The 20,583-nt window shown below is 50.4% G+C and overlaps 1 protein-coding gene and 1 non-coding gene across 2 annotated transcripts in view; both read left to right on the top strand.

The window, feature by feature from the left end:
* Positions 1 to 1,007: 1,007 nt before the first annotated feature.
* Positions 1,008 to 20,583, top strand: part of SETBP1 (SET binding protein 1) — a 436,393-nt gene continuing 416,817 nt past the window's right edge. Inside the window, exon 1 of the mRNA XM_060236218.1 lies at positions 1,008 to 1,099. The gene's annotated coding sequence lies outside the window, so the exon portion shown is untranslated. The remainder of the gene's footprint in view (positions 1,100 to 20,583) is intronic.
* On the top strand, positions 19,914 to 19,985 carry TRNAS-GGA (transfer RNA serine (anticodon GGA)). The gene has a single exon. It is a non-coding gene; the product is annotated as a tRNA-Ser (tRNA).

Here is a 20,583-nt window from a genome sequence, read left to right as displayed (position 1 = left end):
GTTGTCAAGTTCATTTTTGTTCAGAATTTGTGCCAAAGTGCCATTGCAAAAAAAAAAAGGTCCTTTTCCTAGGCTGGGTCACCCGGGGTGCTCGAAGGGAGGGCGAAGCGTCGGAGGGGGGCGCTGAAGAGCCGAGCAAGCCAGCGACGGCTCCCCAGTTGGGTTTGCAACCGCGCGGCTCCAGCGGAGAGCCCGTTTCTCACTCTTCCTCTTCCCCGGTTCGGCGCTCGCCCGGAGCTTAGGAGAACCCCACCCGTTGCGGTTGTTGGGGGTTTTTTTTCCCTGCAAAGGGGGATCCGGATCGAACCCCCCCCCCCTTTCCCCCCACCAGCCGCCCCCGGTCTCTGCAGAGAGCCGAGCCACGCGCGCCCCGGAGAGAGAAAGGAAACGGCTCGGCGTTTGCAAAAAAAGGGACGATCGCGGAGCCGGTTGCATTGATTTTTTCCCCCCTCCCGCTTGCAAAACATTTCGCGCTCCCTCTCCTCCTCCCCTCCCTTCCCCTCCCCTCCGGTGGTCGTTGCAGTTCCCGGGCAAGGAAAGGCATTGAGAGGAACACGTCTTGCTTTGCAGGCGCGCTTGGGCTTTTTTTTTGTTTTAAATTGAGCCAGGCGCCATTTTCCCACCTCTTGCAAAAAAAAAAGGAGAGAGAAATCTGTTCCTCTCGCTCCCTCTCCAGGGCGCATCGCCGGCCTTTCCGCGCTTTCTCTCCCCCCCCCCCTCTCTCTCTCTCTCCCAGCCGCCGGTCTCTCCTCGCCTCTCCCTCCGCCCCGCCTGGCTGTGACAGCTTCTCCCCCCCCCCCCGCCTCTCCTCTCCGCCATGGCTCGCCTGCAGCAGCAACCGCGGCAGAAGCAGCAGCGGCAGCAGCAGCCGGAGGAGCGCCACCTCGGGGGGCTGCAGCCAGGGGCCGGCCGCGGGCTGTGAGCCCGGTCCAGACGCGCCTTGGAGCCGCCCACCCTCCCCTCCCGCCCCGGCGGAGAAGGCAGACCCGCGTCGGCCAGGCGGGTGGAAAGGAAAGGAGAAGGGGAGGGAAAAAAAGCGCGTTTCGGCTGCTTGGAACCAAAGCGCGTTTCGGCTGCTTGGGCGAGCGTGGAGCTATGGGTGAGTTTGCGCCCTGGTGGGGAAAGGGGGTGGGTGGGGAAAGGGGGCATGCGTTGGGGGCGGGGGAGGGGGGAAGGGGAGAGGAGGGGGGGGTCCGGCCGAGCGACCCCCCCTCTCCGAGAGGAGCTGGATTTTTGGAAACGGGGGTGCAGGGAAAGGCCCTCGCAGCCCCCCCAAAAGCGCGCCGTTCTTTGCGCGCCCCGGGTGTCGTTTTGGAGAGGTGGTTTTGGAGAGGTCCTCTCCGCGTTCCGGCGGGGCGTTCGGAAGGGAGGGATCCCGGGAAGTGTTGGGGTGGGTGGGTGGGGGGTAGGTTTTTTTTTTTCTTTTTTGCACGGCGGCTCGGTTGGGCCCGATCCGGAGAGCGTGGAATGGGGAGGAGGTGCAAAACGAAGGTGGTGGGGGGGCGGCTGTTACCGCCTTGGTCTCGGTGGGACGAGCGGCCTCCCGCCGAACGTACCGGGGCTTGCTCGCGAGGAGACCTTGCCTGCGCTCGGGCGGGGGGGGGGGAACGGCAGCCCCGCCGCGCGCTTGCTCCCGAGTAAACGAAGAAGGGCTGCCAAAACCCCCCTGGTTGGCGGATCGGTGTGTGTGTGGGGGGGTGTGTCTTGCGGCGCAGGGGTTGGGCTGCGCGGCCGGAGGGGCTTACTCCCGAGTAGACCCGCCTGCAACGCCATATGGGGGGGGGGGGGGAGAAGCTCATTTCCGAGCAAACGTGCCAGCAGCCGGTGAAGAGAGGCTTGCGTCCGAGTAGCCGTGCGCGCCAGAGCTCGGCGGCTGGGCTCCGTTTGGAGCGGGCCTCCGCCGGATCGGGGCGTCCGGCTCCCTCCCCTCCCTCCTCAAACCGTCCGCTTGCTATTACTCTTCTTTTACTTATGGGGGAGGTTTACTGTCTGCTGGGGGGTGGGGGGGGTGTAGCTTCCTGGCACCGGCAGGATTTGCAAAACGGGAGGGTCGGCCCACCTTGCCAAGAGCTCCCGCTTGGAGCGGGACGCCTCGTTCGTCATGGGGGGGGGGGGCGGCGGCAATGATTTTTTTTTTTTTTGCATTGCATTTTTGCATTGCAATGTTTTGTTTGCATTCAGGTTTCAGACGTTGTAGATCATCCCCGAGCTCCCCCCCCCCCTTTTCTCCAGCTCCTTTTGCAGATTTTTAATAATAATTTTTTGCAAACACCCCCTCCGCCCCACTGCTCAGCGAAAAGCCGGTCGAACGGCTCTCTCTCTCTCTCTCGGCTTGTTATTTTGACATTGGCGAAAGGACGCGGCTCCAAAGCCATAAACAAGTGCTGCTGATGTGTGTGTGTTGTGTGTGTGTGTGTGTGGTTGTGGTGTGGTTTGGCGTGGAGGGAAGAAGGGACGGGGGGATCGACAATGCGGGGGTCCTCCTCTTTCGACGCCCCCCCCCCCCGTTGCTGTCAACCTCCTTTCCAAGATAAGCCCCTAAAATTAAAAAAATAAATAAAAAATCCGGGATTTCAGCTGGCCTGCCTTAAAAAAAATAAAGACCGCAGCTTTCTCTCTTGTGTGTCTCTCGAATCCGGATTCTTGCATGCTTTCGAAGCCGCATCAGCTTCTTTGCAGCGAAGAGGGAAAGAAAGCCAGGCTTGAAAGATGCAAGAAGCCGAAGAAATGGGTCTCAAGGCAGAAGTGTGTGTGTGTGAGTGTCTCTGTGTGTGTATTTGGGGGGAAGTCACTCCTCCTTTTTCCTCTGCACCTGGGTAGGCGGCTCCCTTTGCCCTCCCAAGATTGCATGTGTGAAAAGTATTGGGAGGGGGGGTGGGGGTGGGTGTCCCTGTATAAACATACAGCTGTCCAGCCAGAGACGGGGCGGGCAGAGAAAGGGTTTCTTTATCGCTTCCATGAATTGGTGGCTTTTGGCAAAAATGGGGCCTCTAGGTTAGATCCTCCCCCCCCATCCCCCCCCCCCCCGTCGACACATTACGAACTCTCTGTGTCCATTCCTGGATTTCCCCCATCCCCCAAAAGTTCTGTTTCTGGAAATCTAGTGCTGCTAATGCGCAGGAGATAGGACTCTCTCTGTTTTTGTGCGTGTGTATGCGGACACATGAAGGCTCATCTTCCTGGGGGAGTGACAACAGTTCCAGTCTCTGGGAAAGAAAATAATGCCAGTCTGAGAGTTCCCAGACTTCCCCGGCCTTTCTCCAACCATGATGGATTGCTCCCCCCCCCAAAAGCCCCTTTCCTACCCACGCATTCCCCCCCCCCCCCAGCAAGGCATCAGATTTTCCCTCCAGACAGGAGCAAAGAGGGAACTGCATGGAGAATAGGGTTATACTATGCATGATGCGGGTTGTTTTGGTGGATGGAACCAGACCCTGGGAAAGGGGGAAAGAAGAGGGTGGGATCTGGGAAGTTTAGGGGACAGAATTCAGGCCTGCCTGCCCGGCCTCTTCCCCCCCCCCCTCCAGCTCATTTTTTTACGGTGAGTTTATTCCTATGAGATTTCAAAGCTTGGAACCTTCTTTTCTCAGTGCAGCACTGATGTGCATTTATGGCGTTTCGAAGCGTTTCCGAGAGATGAGAAAGAAACAGAGGAGAAGTGGCTGTTGTAAAATATATGATGAAAGTCTGCCTAGGGATGAATTCACATTTTTTGGGGGGGGGGGTTGAATCTGTTGGGCTACAGATTCCCCCCAGTTTGTTTTTTATTTGGGGGGGAGAGTTGTATTCTGACATAATTTCTATTTCGTGATCAGTAGACTTCTTCCGCCTGGATTCTCAGGTGGATGCCCGCGAGAACTGATCCGGAGGAAGGGAGGGAGGCATAGAGCGTCATCCCCGAATTCTGGCACCAGATGCGAATCTCTAGGAAAGATAGGTAGTCCTATTGGTCTCTAGTAGCAACATAATAAGGCTCGAATCTGGTGGTGACTTGGGAAACTTTCGCACAATGCTAAATAATGCCGTTTTCAATCTGCTTCGGTAGCCGTTTTTACTGAATTTTGCCATTCCACCCAGAAAAATCCAGTTGTACGGTGCATTGGAAGTGGATTGAAAGTGTGTAATTTAGGGCAGGGTTGTTTGGGCCGTTTACCGGTCGTGGTCCGTGACCTGTTAGCAACCTGGCTTGTATGAGTTGTATAATTATTTCATTATATATTACAATATGGTAATAATAATTATAAGACTTTGGATTTATATCCTGCCCTCAACTCTGAATTTCAGAGTCTCAGAGTGGCTCACAATCTCCTTTACCTTCCTCCCCCCCCCCCCGTGAGGTAGGCGGGGCTGAGAGAGCTCTCCCAGAAACTGCCCTTTCAAGAGTTCTGAAAGAACACAAATGTGTGGATCTCCTGCTCCCATAAGAGTTGTCCTTGAAAGGGCAGCTGCTCTAAGAAGATAGAAGATGATGATGACGACAACAATGTTGGATTTGTATTCTGCCCTATACTCTGAATCTCAGAGTGGCTTACGTTTATCTCCTTCCCCCACAACAGACACCCTGTGAAGTGGGTGGGGCTGAGAGACCTCTCCCAAAAGCTGCCCTTTCAAGCACAACTCTTGCTGACCCAAGGCCATTCCAGCAGCTGCAAGGGGAGGAATGGGGAATCAAACCCGGTTCTCCCAGATAAGAGAGCTGTTGCTGACCCAGGCCCATTCCAGCAGTTGCAAGTGGAGGAGTAGAGAATCAAACCCAGTTCTCCCAGATAAGAGAGCTATGGCTGACCCAAGGCCATTCCAGCAGCTGCAAGTGGAGGAGTGGGGAATCAAACCCGGTTCTCCCAGATAAGAGAGCTATGGCTGACCCCAGGCCATTCCAGCAGCTGCAAGTGAAGAAGTGGGGAATCAAACCCGGTTCTCCCAGATAAGAGAGCTGTGGCTGACGCAAGGCCATTCCAGCAGCTGCAAATGAAGGAGTGGGGAATCAAACCCGGTTCTCCCAGATAAGAGAGCTCTGGCTGACCCAAGGCCATTCCAGCAGCTGCAAGTGGAGGGGTGGGGAATCAAACCTGGTTCTCCCAGATAAGAGAGCTCTGGCTGACCCAAGGCCATTCCAGCAGTTGCAAGTGGAGGAGTGGGGAATCAAACCCGGTTCTCCCAGATAAGAGAGCTATGGCTGACCCCAGGCCATTCCAGCAGCTGCAAGTGGAGGAGTCGGGAATCAAACCCGGTTCTCCCAGATAAGAGAGCTACGGCTGACCCAAGGCCATTCCAGCAGCTGCAAGTGGAGGAGTGGGGAATCAAACCCGGTTCTCCCAGATAAGAGAGCTCTGGCTGACCCAAGGCCATTCCAGCAGCTGCAAGTGGAGGGGTGGGGAATCAAACCTGGTTCTCCCAGATAAGAGAGCTCTGGCTGACCCAAGGCCATTCCAGCAGTTGCAAGTGGAGGAGTGGGGAATCAAACCCGGTTCTCCCAGATAAGAGAGCTATGGCTGACCCCAGGCCATTCCAGCAGCTGCAAGTGGAGGAGTGGGGAATCAAACCCGGTTCTCCCAGATAAGAGAGCTCTGGCTGACCCCAGGCCATTCCAGCAGCTGCCAGTGGAGGAGTGGGGAATCAAACCCGGTTCTCCCAGATAAGAGAGCTCTGGCTGACCCAAGGCCATTCCAGCAGCTGCAAGTGGAGGAGTCGGGAATCAAACCCGGTTCTCCCAGATAAGAGAGCTCTGGCTGACCCAAGGCCATTCCAGCAGCTGCAAGTGGAGGAGTGGGGAATCAAACCCGGTTCTCCCAGATAAGAGAGCTGTTGCTGACCCAGGCCCATTCCAGCAGCTGCAAGTGGAGGAGTGGGGAATCAAACCCGGTTCTCCCAGATAAGAGAGCTCTGGCTGACCCAAGGCCATTCCAGCAGCTGCAAGTGGAGGAGTGGGGAATCAAACCCGGTTCTCCCAGATAAGAGAGCTGTTGCTGACCCAGGCCCATTCCAGCAGTTGCAAGTGGAGGAGTGGGGAATCAAACCCAGTTCTGCCAGATAAGGGAGCTATGGCTGACCCAAGGCCATTCCAGCAGCTGCAAGTGGAGGAGCGAGGGATCAAACCCAGTTTTCCCAGATAAGAGAGCTGTGGCTGACCCAAGACCATTCCAGCAGCTGCAAGTTAAGGAGCGAGGAATCAAACCCAGTTCTCCCAGATAAGAGAGCTGTGGATAACCCAAGGCCATTCCAGCAGCTGCAAGCTAAGGAGCGAGGAATCAAACCCAGTTCTCCCAGATAAGAGAGCTGTGGCTGACCCAAGGCCATTCCAGCAGCTGCAAGTGGAGGAGTGGGGAATCAAACCCAGTTCTCCCAGATAGGAGAGCTCTGGCTGACCCAAGGCCATTCCAGCAGCTGCAAGTGGAGGAGTGGGGAATCAAACCTGGTTCTCCCAGATAAGAGAGCTGTTGCTGACCCAGGCCCATTCCAGCAGTTGCAAGTGGAGGAGTGGGGAATCAAACCCAGTTCTCCCAGATAAGAGAGCTCTGGCTGACCCAAGGCCATTCCAGCAGCTGCAAGCGGAGGAGTGGGGAATCAAACCCGGTTCTGCCAGGTCTGCAGACTTAACCACCACGCCAAACTAATAGAAATAAAGTGCACAGTTGTATAATCCCAAAACCATCGCATTCCCCCTCCCCTGGAAAAATTGTCTTCCACAAAACTGGTCCCTGGTGCCCAAAAGGTTGGGGACCACTGCTTTAGTGTATGTAAAAGTGCCCTTAGAGACAAACAGAAGGGATGCTTGTCGGTCAGTCAGGCCTCACTTTTTCAGATGCAGGTCGGAAAGGAAGAGACTGGCTTTCCGGAAAACCCGGTTGTGGATTTGGGAGCGGGCTGATGGAGATTCCCGGCATTATCCCAGCTCCTGCCCCCTCCCCGCAGCAAAGCTTTGTCAGAAGTAGGTGACACGTGTGAACTACCGAAAGAGGGGGAGCCCTCGCAAAGGATATTTCTTTCCTTTCTCCGCCCCCTTGTTTTCAGCCGGAAGTCGAGGTGTTTCGTGAACTGCGGGAGGTAAACAACGCAAGCGGGGTGGATGGATGGTGTTGCAAACCAGCCAGAGTGATTGCGCACCGGCTTGTTGTACGGACAGCTGCTGTGCCATTGCCTTATATGTACATCTCTGGAGTTTGCAGGGATGTTTCCAGGCGAACAGAATGTTTGACCCCGCTGGTCTTCTAGCGGAGTCGGTGGAGAGAAGTAACTCGATCGCTCGCCTATTGACAAGGAGGACTTTTCCAGGGCTGTAAAGGTTCACAGGGCTGGCTGATTAGGCACTGCCGTCGATTTCAAGGAGGCCAAAAGAAATCTGTTTAAGCCTTGTTGTTGTTGTTTCTTAAAAAAATAGGCATATCTGTTTTCAAGTTCTTGAATGCACGAATCGGAAAATCTCTTCCCTTCTCCAGACTGACGTTTGAGTTCAGTACAGGCGATCTCCTCTGCAAACCGGCATTCGTGTTTGTCGGAACTTTCGATGATACAAACTTCCTCTTTCGAAGGGAAGCCTTTTTGTTATTTCGGAACTGTTCACTTCAGGCCACGGCTTCCTTCGAGAGTTTGGGGTTCTGTTTTTGACCAGTATTGCTTCAGGGGCAAGGCAGGTGGGGAAGTTAGGCTGCGGGGCGTTCAGCAGCTGCCACGTTAGGCGGAAGTTCAATGGGGAAAGTCACCCCCCCGGCCTGTACTAGGAAAAGCTTCACCTGTTGAATTTCCACAGAGCGTCGTCTTATTCAAGGAACAAGGATAACTTCAGAAGTCATTTGGACCTTGCTAGGCCAATGGCGTGACTTAATATCAGGAACATAACATAAGAGAAGCCATGTTGGATCAGGCCAATGGCCCATCCAGTCCAACACTCTGTGTCACATAAGAGAAGCCCTGTTGGATCAGGCCAATGGCCCATCCAGTCCAACACTCTGTGTCACATAAGAGAAGCCATGTTGGATCAGGCCAGTGGCCCATCCAGTCCAACACTCTGTGTCACATAAGAGAAGCCCTGTTGGATCAGGCCAATGGCCCATCCAGTCCAACACTCTGTGTCACATAAGAACATAAGAGAAGCCATGTTGGATCAGGCCAATGGCCCATCCAGTCCAACACTCTGTGTCACATAAGAGAAGCCCTGTTGGATCAGGCCAATGGCCCATCCAGTCCAACACTCTGTGTCACATAAGAGAAGCCCTGTTGGATCAGGCCAATGGCCCATCCAGTCCAACACTCTGTGTCACATAAGAACATAAGAGAAGCCATGTTGGATCAGGCCAATGGCCCATCCAGTCCAACACTCTGTGTCACATAAGAGAAGCCCTGTTGGATCAGGCCAATGGCCCATCCAGTCCAACACTCTGTGTCACATAAGAACATAAGAGAAGCCATGTCCAACACTCTGGGTCACACAATGGCCAATATGTGTGTGTGTGTATAGACACACACACACTGTGGCTAATAGCCACTGATGGACCTCTGCTCCATATTTTTATCCAATCCCCTCTTAAAGTTTGCTATGCTTGTAGCTGCCACCACCTCCTGTGGCAGTGAATTCCACATGTTAATCACCCTTTGGGTGAAGAAGGGCTTCCTTTTATCCGTTCTAAACTGACTGATCAGCAATTTCATCGAATGCTCGTGAGTTCTCGTATTGTGAGAAACGGAGAAAAGGACTTCTTTCTCTACCTTCTCTATCCCGTGCATAATCTTGTAAACCTCTATCATGTCACCCCGCAGTCGACGTTTCTCCAAGCTATAGAGCCCCAAGCGTTTTAACCTTTCTTCATAGGGAAAGTGTTCCAAAACTTGAAGGCTGGATCTGATACAAATCTAATAAATAATCATAATAATGAGACCTTGTTGGGCTGGGCCATGTTGGGCTGGGCCATATGTGTATGTATTTAAGATAAGTTATCAGAGATATAAACTTTATAAAGGACATGGACAAACGCAATTAAATTTTTTAAAAACTTAAAACATGCTTAAAACATCAGCACTCATTGGTCTTAAAGATGCTTTCTTTGTATTTATGGTTTTATGATTGTACATAGAATAGAGGCTTATGATGGACCCTTAAATGGTTTTAGCTTTCTACAATAAATACATGTATGTTGGTTTATGATTTATTTTACAGTTTGTTTTTAATGTTTGGCCCTTTAATTGCATATTAACCTTTCAGGTTTCTTACTCCAGTTTCGGGGTTTCTTTCCCTTCTTTGTTTTTCCTTCTTTCCTTCCTGCCCCAGGGGACAAGAAGGGGAAGGAGCCTCAGCCAATAGAAGGAAGATCAGTCTGCTGTGGGATTGAGAGAGCCTGATAAAACAAGCTCTCCTTCCCCCCTTCCTCCCCAAGGGAGGAGCCTCAGCCAATGGAGAAAATAGAGGCTTTGCTTTATAGCTCCTGTGCGATCGAGCAAGCCTTACAAAGCAAGCTGTGATGCAGAAGGAAGCAAGAGAGAGGGAGAAGGAAGCAGATGACAGCCAGTTGCTCGTGGGCCTGATAGGAGCTTTCTGGGGGCCTGATTCAGCCCGCAGGCCGTATGTTTGACATCCCTGATGCAGACAGATGATGTCTTCGTAGGTTGCATGTTTCATAATCCTCACTGGGTTATGACCAATGGGATCAAAACAATTAGGGAGACCTTTAGTCTGAGACTTTTCAGTTTACGAAAGAGACTGGTAAGGTGGGAACATGATAAGAGAACATAAGAGAAGCCATGTTGGATCAGGCCAATGGCCCGTCCAGTCCAACACGCTGTGAGGTTTATAAAAATTACGTGCGGAGTAGAGAGAGTGGGCAGAGAGAACTGTCTCCCTCCCCCAAAGTGCTAGAACGTGAAGGCATCCGGTGAACCAGACGAAATGTAGGTTCAGAGTGGGCAAAAGGAAACATGTCTTTACACAGCGAGTAATTAAAATGTGGAAGTAGTCGCCAGAGCACGTTGTGATAGCCACAGGGATGGCTATAGAAGAAGATTAGACAGATAAGTCTAACAGTGGCTACTAGTCATGAGTAGGATGTAAAATATCCAGAAATTTTGAAGCTCAGAAAACCCCCTAGTTTTTTCTGGGGAAAACCGGAAATTTTTGGAAAAATTGAAAAAAAAAATGCTACATTAGCACTTCTTTTTTTCTTTTTCAGATTGAAAGTCATTCTGTTACTTTAGGAACATAAAATATGACTATGGACAAGCCTCTTTTTCTAGCAGGAGCTTCTCTGCATATTAGGCCACGCCCCCCTGATGTAGCCAATCCTCCTGAAGCTTCAGTAGGCCCTGTAAGAAGAGCCCTCTAAGCTGGAGGATTGGCTACAGCAAGGGGGTGCGGCCTAATACACAGGGTTTTTTTGTAGCAGGACCTCCTTTGCCTATTAGGCCACACCTCCCTGATGTAGCCAATCCTCCTAGAGCTTCAGTAGGCCCTGTAAGAAGAGCCCTCTAAGCTCCTGGAGGATAGTCTAGGTCAGAGAGGCGTAGCCTAATACGCAGAGGAGCTCCTGCTAGAAAAAGAGCCCTGATACGGACAATGTTACTTGGCATGAAATTATCACAAGTAGCTTATCAGAAATATAGTGCATCCAAACAATTATTGCAAACAGAATTTACTTTTTAAATAATGTTTATCTGTTACTGTAACAAATGGAGCAACAGTCTCTCGAACTGTTTGCTAGTTTATGTGGAACAGACAGGAAAACCTTCACAAACCATTTTTTAAAAATCCAGAACAGGGGAGGGATGGTGGCTCAGGGGAGGGACGGTGGCTCAGTGGTAGAGCATCTGCTTGGGAAGCAGAAGGTCCCAGGTTCAATCCCTGGCATCTCCAAAAAAGGGTCCAGGCAAATAGGTGTGAAAAACCTCAGCTTGAGACCCTGGAGAGCCGCTGCCCGTCTGAGAAGACAATACTGACTTTGATGGACCAAGGGTCTGATTCAGTATAAGGCAGCTTCATATGTTCATATGTTATATGTTCAGAAGTAACAGTTATTCATATTTCCTCTCCACAGTATTAAATAAAAATAAAAAAACTCATAAAAAGAACGGAAGGGGGGGGGAAGTGTATAGAAGGGAGTGTAGGACTTCGTTTCAATGAATGGGCATGACCTAGGACTTGCTTGTCCTCAGTGCACAGAAATTAGAATCATCTGATGCCATACGTATTTTTTAGAAACAATTTGGAAAATATTTGAACGCCTTGTCTTAAAATATATTATTCAACGTGCAAACATAAAACGTCCCATAATCAATTTTTTTTTTTTAAATTTCTTCCATTTTTCCAGTTTTTTGGAAAAAACCCCCAAAAATAGCTTCAGGAAAAAAACAGAAAAACCCCCCAATCATGGGCCTGATAGGAGCCTTCTGGGGGCCTGATTCAGCCCCCAGGCCGCATGTTTGACATCCCCGATGCAGACAGATGATGTCTTCGTAGGTTGCATGTTTCATAGTCCTCACTGGGTTATGACCAATGGGATCTAAACAATTAGGGAGACCTTTAGTCTGAGACTTTTCAGTTTACGAAAGAGACTGGTAAGGTGGGAACATGATAAGAGAACATAAGAGAAGCCGTGTTGGATCAGGCCAATGGCCCGTCCAGTCCAACACTCTGTGAGGTTTATAAAAATCACCCTTTGTGATTACATGTTAATCACCCTTTGGATGAAGAAGGACTTCCTTTTATCCGTTTTCACCTGACTGCTCAGCAATTTCATTGCATGCCCGCGAGTTCTTGTATTGTGAGAAAGGGAGAAAAGTACCTCTTTCTCTACTTTCTCCATCCCTTGGCATGAAGGTCTTGGCACCTATGCCCTGTCGTTGGCCCTCAAAGCTTCATATCTCTAGTCATGGGAACTAAAGGGAACCTTCATGTTCAGAGGAACTAAGCCTCTGAATCGCGAAATTAGGGGGCAGCATCCGGGGAAGTCCTCAGCCTTCGTGTCCTGTTGTCGGCATAGATCTTGAGGGCATCTGAAGAAACTGCGGGGCGGTAGGTTCCGAACAGGCAAAAGGGAATTCTGCTTTACGCAGAGTGATTCAGATGTGGAGTTTGATGCCAGAACGTATAGTGATGGCCACAGAAATCAAGAGTGTTAAAAGGGAATTACATCGATATGTGGAGGATAAGTCTGTTGATGTGCAGTAGCCATGGCGACTAACGGAAACCACGTTCAGAAGCATTAATCCTCTGAATCTCAGACCCAGGAGGCAACATCAGGGGAAGGTCTTGGCCTCTGTGGCCTGGTGTTGGCCGTCCAGAGGAACTGGTTGGCTACAGTGTGAGACAGGATTCCGGACTAGATAGACTATTGATCTGATCCAGCAGGGCTCTTCTTGTTTTTATGAAGGCCTCGACCTCTCTACCCTGGTGTTGTCCCTCCAGAGGAACTGATTGGCCACTGTGTGAGACAGGATGCTGAACTAGATGGACCACAGATCTGATCCAACAGGGCTCCGATGTTTTTATGAAGAACATAAGAGAAGCCAGGTTGGATCAGGCCAATGGCCCATCCAGTCCAACACTCTGTGTCACACAGTGGCCAATATATGTGTGTGTGTGTATATGTGTGTATATATACACACACATACATACGTACGTACGTATACACACACAAACACACATATATATAGGGAGGGACGGTGGCTCAGTGGTAGAGCATCTGCTTGGTAAGCAGAAGGTCCCAGGTTCAGTCCCCGGCATCTCCAGCTAAAAGGGTCCAGGCAAATAGGTGTGAAAAACCTCAGCTTGAGACCCTGGAGAGCCGCTGCCAGTCTGAGTAGACAATACTGACTTTGATGGACCAGTATAAGGCAACTTCATATGTTCACACACACACACACACACACTGTGGCTAATAGCCACTGATGGACCTCTGCTCCATATTTTTATCTAACCCCCTCTTGAAGCTAGCTATGCTTGTAGCCAGCACCACCTCCTGTGGCTGTGAATTCACATGTTAATCACCCTTTGGGTGAAGAAGTACCTCCTTCTATCCGTTCTAACCTGACTGCTCAGCAATTTCATTGAATGCCCATGAGTTCTTGTATTGTGAGAAAGGGAGAAAAGTACTTCTTTCTCTACTTTCTCCATCCCTCGGCATGAAGGTCTTGGCATCTATGCCTTGTTGTTGGCCCTCAAGAGGAACTGGTTGGCCACTGTGTGAAACAGGATGGCTGGACTCAATAGACCACTGGTCTGATCCAGCAGGGCTCTTCTTATGTTCTTATGAAGGCCTCAGCCTCTCTGCACTGTTGTTGGCTGTCCAGAGGAACTGGTTGGCCACTGTAGAGCCAGTTTGGTATAGTGGTTAAGAGTGTGGACTCTTATCTGGGAGAACCGGGTTTGATTCCCCACTCCTCCACTTGCACCTGCTGGCATAGCTCTGGCAGAGGTTGTCCTTGAAAGGGCAGCTGCTGTGAGAGCCCTCTCCAGCCCCACCCACCTCACAGGGTGTCTGTTGTGGGGGAGGAAGGTAAAGGAGATTGTGAGCCGCTCTGAGACTCTTTGGAGTGGAGGGCGGGATATAAATCCAATATCTTCTTCTTCTTCATCATCATCTTCTGTGTGAGAAAGGATGCTGGGACTAGGTGGACCACTGGTCTGATCCAGCAGGGCTCTTCTGGTATTCTTATGAAGGCCTCAGCTTCTCTGCCCTTTTGTTGACTGTCCAAAGAAACTGGTTGGCCACTGTGTGAGACAGGATGCTGGACTAGAAGGACCACTGGACCACTGGTTGGATCCAGCAAGACTCTTCTTATATTCTTATGAAGGCCTCAGTCACTATGCCTTGTTATTTGTCCATAGGAACTGGTTTGGGGGCCTGATAGGAGCCCTCCAAGGTCCTGATTCGCCTCCCTGGCCCACATGTTTGACACCTCATTGGACTGTGATTCTATACAGCCTGCTCTCCAAAGCTGCTCTTTCCTCCAGGGGAACAAATCTGTGTTTGAAGATTGGATGTAATTCTGGGAGATCTTCAGTCTCTACCTGGAGGATGGCAACACAGTGGTGGCTCGGAGCTAAATGGGGAGGGTTTCCTGTTGTGTGAGTGGTGAATGGTTGGAAGACTTTCCCTATGAAAGAAAGATAGGTAAAGCGCTTGGGACTCTAGCTTGAAGAAACGTCGACTGAAGGGTGACATGGTAGAAGTTTACAAGATGTTGCATGGGATGGAGAAGGCAGAGAGAGAAGTCCTTTTCTCCCTTTCTCACAAGACAAGAACTCATGGGCACTCAATGAAATTGCTGAGCAGTTGGGTTAGAACGGGTAAAAGTTAGTCCTTCTTCACCCAAAGGGTGATTAACACATGGAATTCACTGCCACAGGAAGTGGTGGCAACTGCAAGCATAGACTGCTTCAAGAGGGGATTGGATAAACAGAGGTCCATCAGTGGCTATTAGAAGAAGATGAAGAATTGCAGATTTATACCCCGGCCTTCTCCCTGAATCAGAGACTCAGAGCAGCTTACAATCTCCTATGTCTTTTCCCACAACAGACACCCTGTGAGCGGGGTGGGGCTGAGAGGGCTCTCACAGCACCTGTCCTTTCAAGGACAACTCCTGCGAGAGCTATGGCTAACCTAAGGCCATTCCAGCAGGTGGAAGTGGAGAAGTGGGGAATCAAACCTGGTTCTCCCAGATAAGAGTCCACACACTTAAACACTACACCAAAATGGTGTGGAATAGCCACGTTATAGATGGAACTCTCTGCCTGGGACTCTGCATTCTTGGTGCTTGGGGGAGGGCACAGTGGGAAAGCTTCTAGCCTCACTGGTGGACCTCCTGATGGCATTTGGTTTTCTGGCCACTGTGTGGCAAAGTGTTGGACTGGATGGGCCATTGGCCTGATCCAGCATGGCTTCTCTTATGTTCTTATGTGACACAGAGTGTTGGACTGGATGGGCCACTGGCCTGATCCAACAGGGCTTCTCTTATGTTCTTCTGTGACACAGTGTGTTGGACTGGATGGGCCACTGGCCTGATCCAACATGGCTTCTCTTATGTTCTTATGTGACACAGAGTGTTGGACTGGATGGGCCACTGGCCTGATCCAACAGGGCTTATCTTATGTTCTTATGTGACACAGAGTGTTGGACTGGATGGGCCACTGGCCTGATCCAACATGGCTTCTCTTATGTTCTTCTGTGACACAGTGTGTTGGACTGGATGGGCCACTGGCCTGATCCAACATGGCTTCTCTTATGTTCTTATGTGACACAGAGTGTTGGACTGGATGGGCCACTGGCCTGATCCAACAGGGCTTCTCTTATGTTCTTAGGTGACACAGAGTGTTGGACTGGAGGGGCCATTGGCCTGATAAAACATGGCTTCTCTTATGTTCTTATGTGACACAGTGTTGGACTGGATGGGCCATTGGCCTGATCCAACATGGCTTCTCTTATGTTCTTATGTACTTTTAACTGATTCATTTTTTAAAAAAAATATTGATGATGAAATGAATGAATGAATGAATGAAAGAATGAATGAAAGAAAGAATGAATGAATGAATGAATGAATAGGCTTCAGAATGGCCTCTTATTAATAGCCTTGCTCAAGTTTTGCAAATTAAGTGTCATGGCTTCCTTGATTGAATCCATCCTTCTGAAGTTGAGTCTTCCTCTTTTACAGCTGCCTTCAGCTTCTAGCATGATTGTCTTTTCAAATGGGTCTTATCGTCATGTAACCCAAACAGTAGCCTAAGTTTGGTCATTTTAGCTTCCAGGAAGAATTCAGGCTTGATTTGATCTGGAATCCACTGATCTGTCTTTTTGGCGGTGTGTGATACCCTTCACACTCCTCCCCCAACACCATATGTCAAATGTATCAACTTTCTTCTCAGGTAAGACCTCACTTGGAGGGTTGTGTTCCGTTTTGGGCACCACATTTTAAGAAGGATCTAGACAAGCAGGAACGGGTCCAGAGGAGAGTGACGAAGATGGTGAGGGGTCTGGAGACCAAGTCCTATGAAGAAAGGTTGAAGGAGCTGGGCATGTCTAGTCTGGAGAGGAGATGGCTAAGAGGTGATAGGATCACCATCTTCAAGTACTTGAAGGGCTGTCATAGAGAGGATGGTGTGGAATTGTTTTCTGTGGCCCCAGAAGGTAGGACCAGAACCAGTGGGTTGAAATTAAATCAAGAGTTTCCGGCTCAACATTAGGAAGAACTTCATGACCGTTAGAGCAGTTCCTCAGTGGAACAGGCTTCCTCCTTGGGAGGTGGTGGGCTCTCCTTCCTTGGAGGTTTTCAAACAGAGGCTAGATGGCCATCTGACAGCAATGAGGATCCTGTGAATTTAGGGGGAGGTATTTGTGAGCTTCCTGCATTGTGCAGGGGGTTGGACCCTTCCAACCCTATGATTCTATTATTCTTCCTGTCGGTTTTCTTTGTTATCCAACTTTTCCACCCATACATTATAATGGCAGATACTACAGTTGCAATTAGCATCATTTTTGTAGCCAGCGACACATTCTTGCACTCAGGGCTTTTGTTGGAGCAGGAACTCCTTTGCATATTAGGCCACACCTCCCTGATGTAGCCAGTCCTCCAAGAGCTTTCAGGTCTCTTAGTACAGGGCCTCCTGTAAGCTCCAGGAGGATTGGCTACATCAGGGGATGTAGCAGAGGAGTTCCTGCTACAAAAAAGCTCCGGTTGCATTTAAAGGTCTTTAGATCCTTCATAGCTGCCCTTCCAGTCTCAGTCTCCAAATTTCTTGGTTGCATTCTCCTTCAGCTGATTATCAGAAAACATTTTAACAATTTCAATTTCTGAAGGAAGGGTGCATGCACGTGGAAGCTTATACCCAGGATTAAACCTTGCTGGCCTTTAGGGTGCCACTGCGTTCCAACTTGGTTCTCTTGCTTCACACCAACACGGCTGCCCCCTGAATTTCTTCATTGTCAAGATCTCCTTTGCCTGTTAGGCCATACGACCCTGCTGTGGCCAATCCTCCAAGACCTTACAGTAGGCCCTTTACTAAGAGCCCTGTAAGCTCTTGAAGGAAGGATTGGCTACATCAGAGGGGTGTGGGCAGGTGTGGATTGCTAGCAGGAGCTCCTTTGCATATTAAGCCACACGCCCCTGATGTAGCCATTCCTCCGAGAGCCTCCAGGGCTCTTCATACAGGGCCTACTGTAAGCTCCAAGGGGACTGGCTACATCAGGGGGTGTGGCCTAATAGGCAAAGGAGGTCCTGCTAGAATTCCTTACAGGGCTCTTCTCACAGGGCCTGCTGTAAGCTCCAGGAGGATTGGCTACATCAGGGGGTGTGGCCTATTAGGCAAAGGAGCTCCTGCTAGCATTCCACCCCTGGGTGTGGCCTAATATGCAAAGGAGTTCCTGCTCAACCCCCCCCCCCCAAACCCTGGTTAGCCTTAAACTTCAAGGCTGTTTGTGGCTGCAGAGAAAATAGTTGAAAAGGGTAAGCATTACCCAATGAAATGCCCGAAACCTGAGATAGGCATGGTCAGTTTTAGGGAAGCCGGAGGGGGAGGGGGGAAGTAGTAGCAGTGTCTTAATCCTTGCTCCTGATTAGAAGAGGCAGAAGGAGTTGCGCAAAAGCAGTCGTGCCAATCAGCTTAACGTGGATTGTTTGCGCGAGTTTCAGCATGGGAGTCATCTGTTGCAGGACGTGAGTTTTCAGGCTTCTATTTGCACACCGATTAGCATTTTGACAATAATTGCAAATCCGAGCGGCCATCTGTGGTCTTGGTGGAAGGCTCTGGAGAAACCCGGAACTGTCCCCGTGGAAGGCAAGCTTTTGGCAAGTCGTACGTGCGGCACTCTCTCTCCCGGGGCCCTGCGTAAACACCAGGTGTCTTCCCCTGTATTTAATTCCTTCAGCAAGCAGTTGGCAATTTGGCTGTGGCGGTGCGGGGGGGGGGGGAGGGTTCATGCTTCTGATCTCTTCCAAACAATATCTTTTCTCTTTAGTCGTGCTTTAATCTCTGGTTTTAAGGTTGGAATGGTTATGTAAGGAGAAAGATGAGAAATGACCAGGGACTTCACGATCAGCCTAGCATCGAGACAAGGGTCTGACTTTGTCATAAAAAAAAAATGATCTAACTTCTCAGACTTAAAGCTTTAATGAAAAACATAAATCTTTAGAATCCGAAGAAGTGAGCAATGTCTCAGGAAGGCTCGTACCCTGCCACGAATTTTGAATGCAGTGGCCCCGGTAAGACCAGCAAAGTTTTATTCAAGGTATATAAGCCAGGGGTTACCAGAGGGAGGGAAGGAAGGAAGAAAGCCAAATACCCAGTTTGGTGCAGTGGTTAAGTGCGTGGACTCTTATCTGGGAGAAAACCAAGTGCCGTCAGGAGGTCCACCAGTGAAGCTAGCTCTCCCACTGTGCCCTCCCCAAAACACCAAGAATGCAGAGCCCCAGACAGAGTTCCATCTATACCTTGTGGCTATTCCACACCAGTTTGGTGTAGTGGTTAAGTGTGCGGACTCTTATCTGGGAGAACTGGGTTTGATTCCTGGGTTTGCACCTGCTAGCATGGCCTTGGGTCAGCCATAGCTCTGGCAGAGGTTGTCCTTGAAAGGGCAGCTGCTGTGAGAGCCCTCTCCAGCCCCACCCACCTCACAGGGTGTCTGTTGTGGGGGAGGAAGGGAAAGGAGATTGTGAGCCGCTCTGAGACTCTCTGGAGTGGAGGGTGGGATATAAATCCAATATCTTCATCTACCTCACGGGGTGTCTGTTGTGGGGGAGGAAGGTAAAGGAGATTGTGAGCCGCTCTGAGACTCTTCAGAGTGGAGGGCGGGATAGAAATCCAATATCTTCATCTACCTCACGGGGTGTCTGTTGTGGGGGAGGAAGGGAAAGGAGATTGTGAGCCGCTCTGAGAGTCTTCGGAGTGGAGGGCGGGATAGAAATCCAATATCTTCATCTACCTCACAGGGTGTCTGTTGTGGGGGAGGAAGGGAAAGGAGATTGTGAGCCGCTCTGAGAGTCTTCGGAGTGGAGGGCGGGATATAAATCCAATATCTTCATCTACCTCACAGGGTGTCTGTTGTGGGGGAGGAAGGGAAAGGAGACTGTGAGCCGCTCTGAGACTCTGACATTCGGAGTGGAGGGAAGGATATAAATCCAATATGTTCTTTCCTACTGCAGCAGAAATCTTCGGAAGACACATTAAACTCCCCACCTCAGCATGAGATGGGAAGTGTACCATAAATGAGACCAGGACTGTTTTTGTAAGCAGGACCTCCTTTGCATATTAGGCCACACACGTAGCCAGTCCTCTTGGAGCTTACAGTAGGCCCTGTACTAAGAGCCCTGTAAGCGCTTGGAGGATTGGCTGCATCAGGGGTGTGTGGCCTAATATGCAGAGGAGCTCCTGCTACAAAAGAAGCCCTGCATATAGCTACCCTGGATGGCCCCGGCTAGCCTGATCTTGTCAGATCTTGGAAGCTAAGCAGGGTCAGCCCTGGTTGGTGCTTGGATGGGAGACCACCAAGGAAGCCCAGGTTGCTGTGCAGCGGCAGGCAGTGGCAAAACCTCCTCAGACCCTCACTTGCCTTGAAAACCCCATGGGATTGCCATACGTCGGCTGTGACGTGACAGCATTTTCCACCACCAACGATGTGCTTTAATGTTCTAAATAAATAAGTACCTTATTTAAGTATCTCGGGGAGGGACGGTGGCTCAATGGTAGAGCATCTGCTTGGGAAGCAGAAGGTCCCAGGTTCAATCCCCGGCATCTCCAACTAAAAAGGGTCCAGGCAAAGAGATGTGAAAAACCTCAGCTTGAGACCCTGGAGAGCCATGAATGGGGCTGTGGCTCAGTGGTAGAGCATCTCCTTGGTAAGCAGAAGGTTCCAGGTTCAATCCCCGGCATCTCCAATTAAAAAGGGTCCAGGCAAATAGGCGTGAAAAACCTCAGCTTGAGACCCTGGAGAGCCATGAATGGGGCTGTGGCTCAGTGGTAGAGCATCTGCTTGGAAAGCAGAAGGTCCCAGGTTCAATCCCCGGCATCTCCAATTAAAAAAAAAAGGTTCCAGGCAAAAAAACCTCAGCTTGAGACCCTGGAGAGCCGCTGCAGGTCTGAGTAGACAATACTGACTTTGATGGACTGAGGGTCTGATTAAGTAGAAGGCAGCTTCATATGTTCATTGGGAGGGACAGCAACTCAGTGGTAGAGCATCTTCTTGGTAAGCAGAAAGTCCCAGGTTCAATCCCCGACATCTCCAACTAAAAAAAAGGGTCCAGGCAAATAGGCGTGAAAAACCTCAGCTTGAGACCCTGAAAAACCTCAGCTTGATATCCTGGAGAGCCGCTGCGGGTCTGAGTAGACAATACTGACTTTGATGGACTGAGGGTCTGATTAAGTAGAAGGCAGCTTCATATGTTCATTGGGAGAGACAGTGGCTCAGTGGTAGAGCATCTGCTTGGTAAGCAGAAGGTCCCAGGTTCAATCCCCGACATCTCCAACTAAAAAGGGTCCAGGCAAATAGGTGTGAAAAACCTCAGCTTGAGACCCTGGAGAGCTGCTGCCAGTCTGAGTAGACAATACTGACTTTGATGGACCAAGGGTCTGCTTCAGTAGAAGGCAGCTTCATATGTTCATTGGGAGGGACA

Source organism: Heteronotia binoei, chromosome 4, assembly GCF_032191835.1.
Source record: "Heteronotia binoei isolate CCM8104 ecotype False Entrance Well chromosome 4, APGP_CSIRO_Hbin_v1, whole genome shotgun sequence".
In the NCBI taxonomy this organism is placed as follows: Eukaryota; Metazoa; Chordata; class Lepidosauria; order Squamata; family Gekkonidae; genus Heteronotia; species Heteronotia binoei.
Note: the sequence above shows the minus strand (reverse complement) of the source record. Positions and strands in the feature narration are given on the sequence as shown.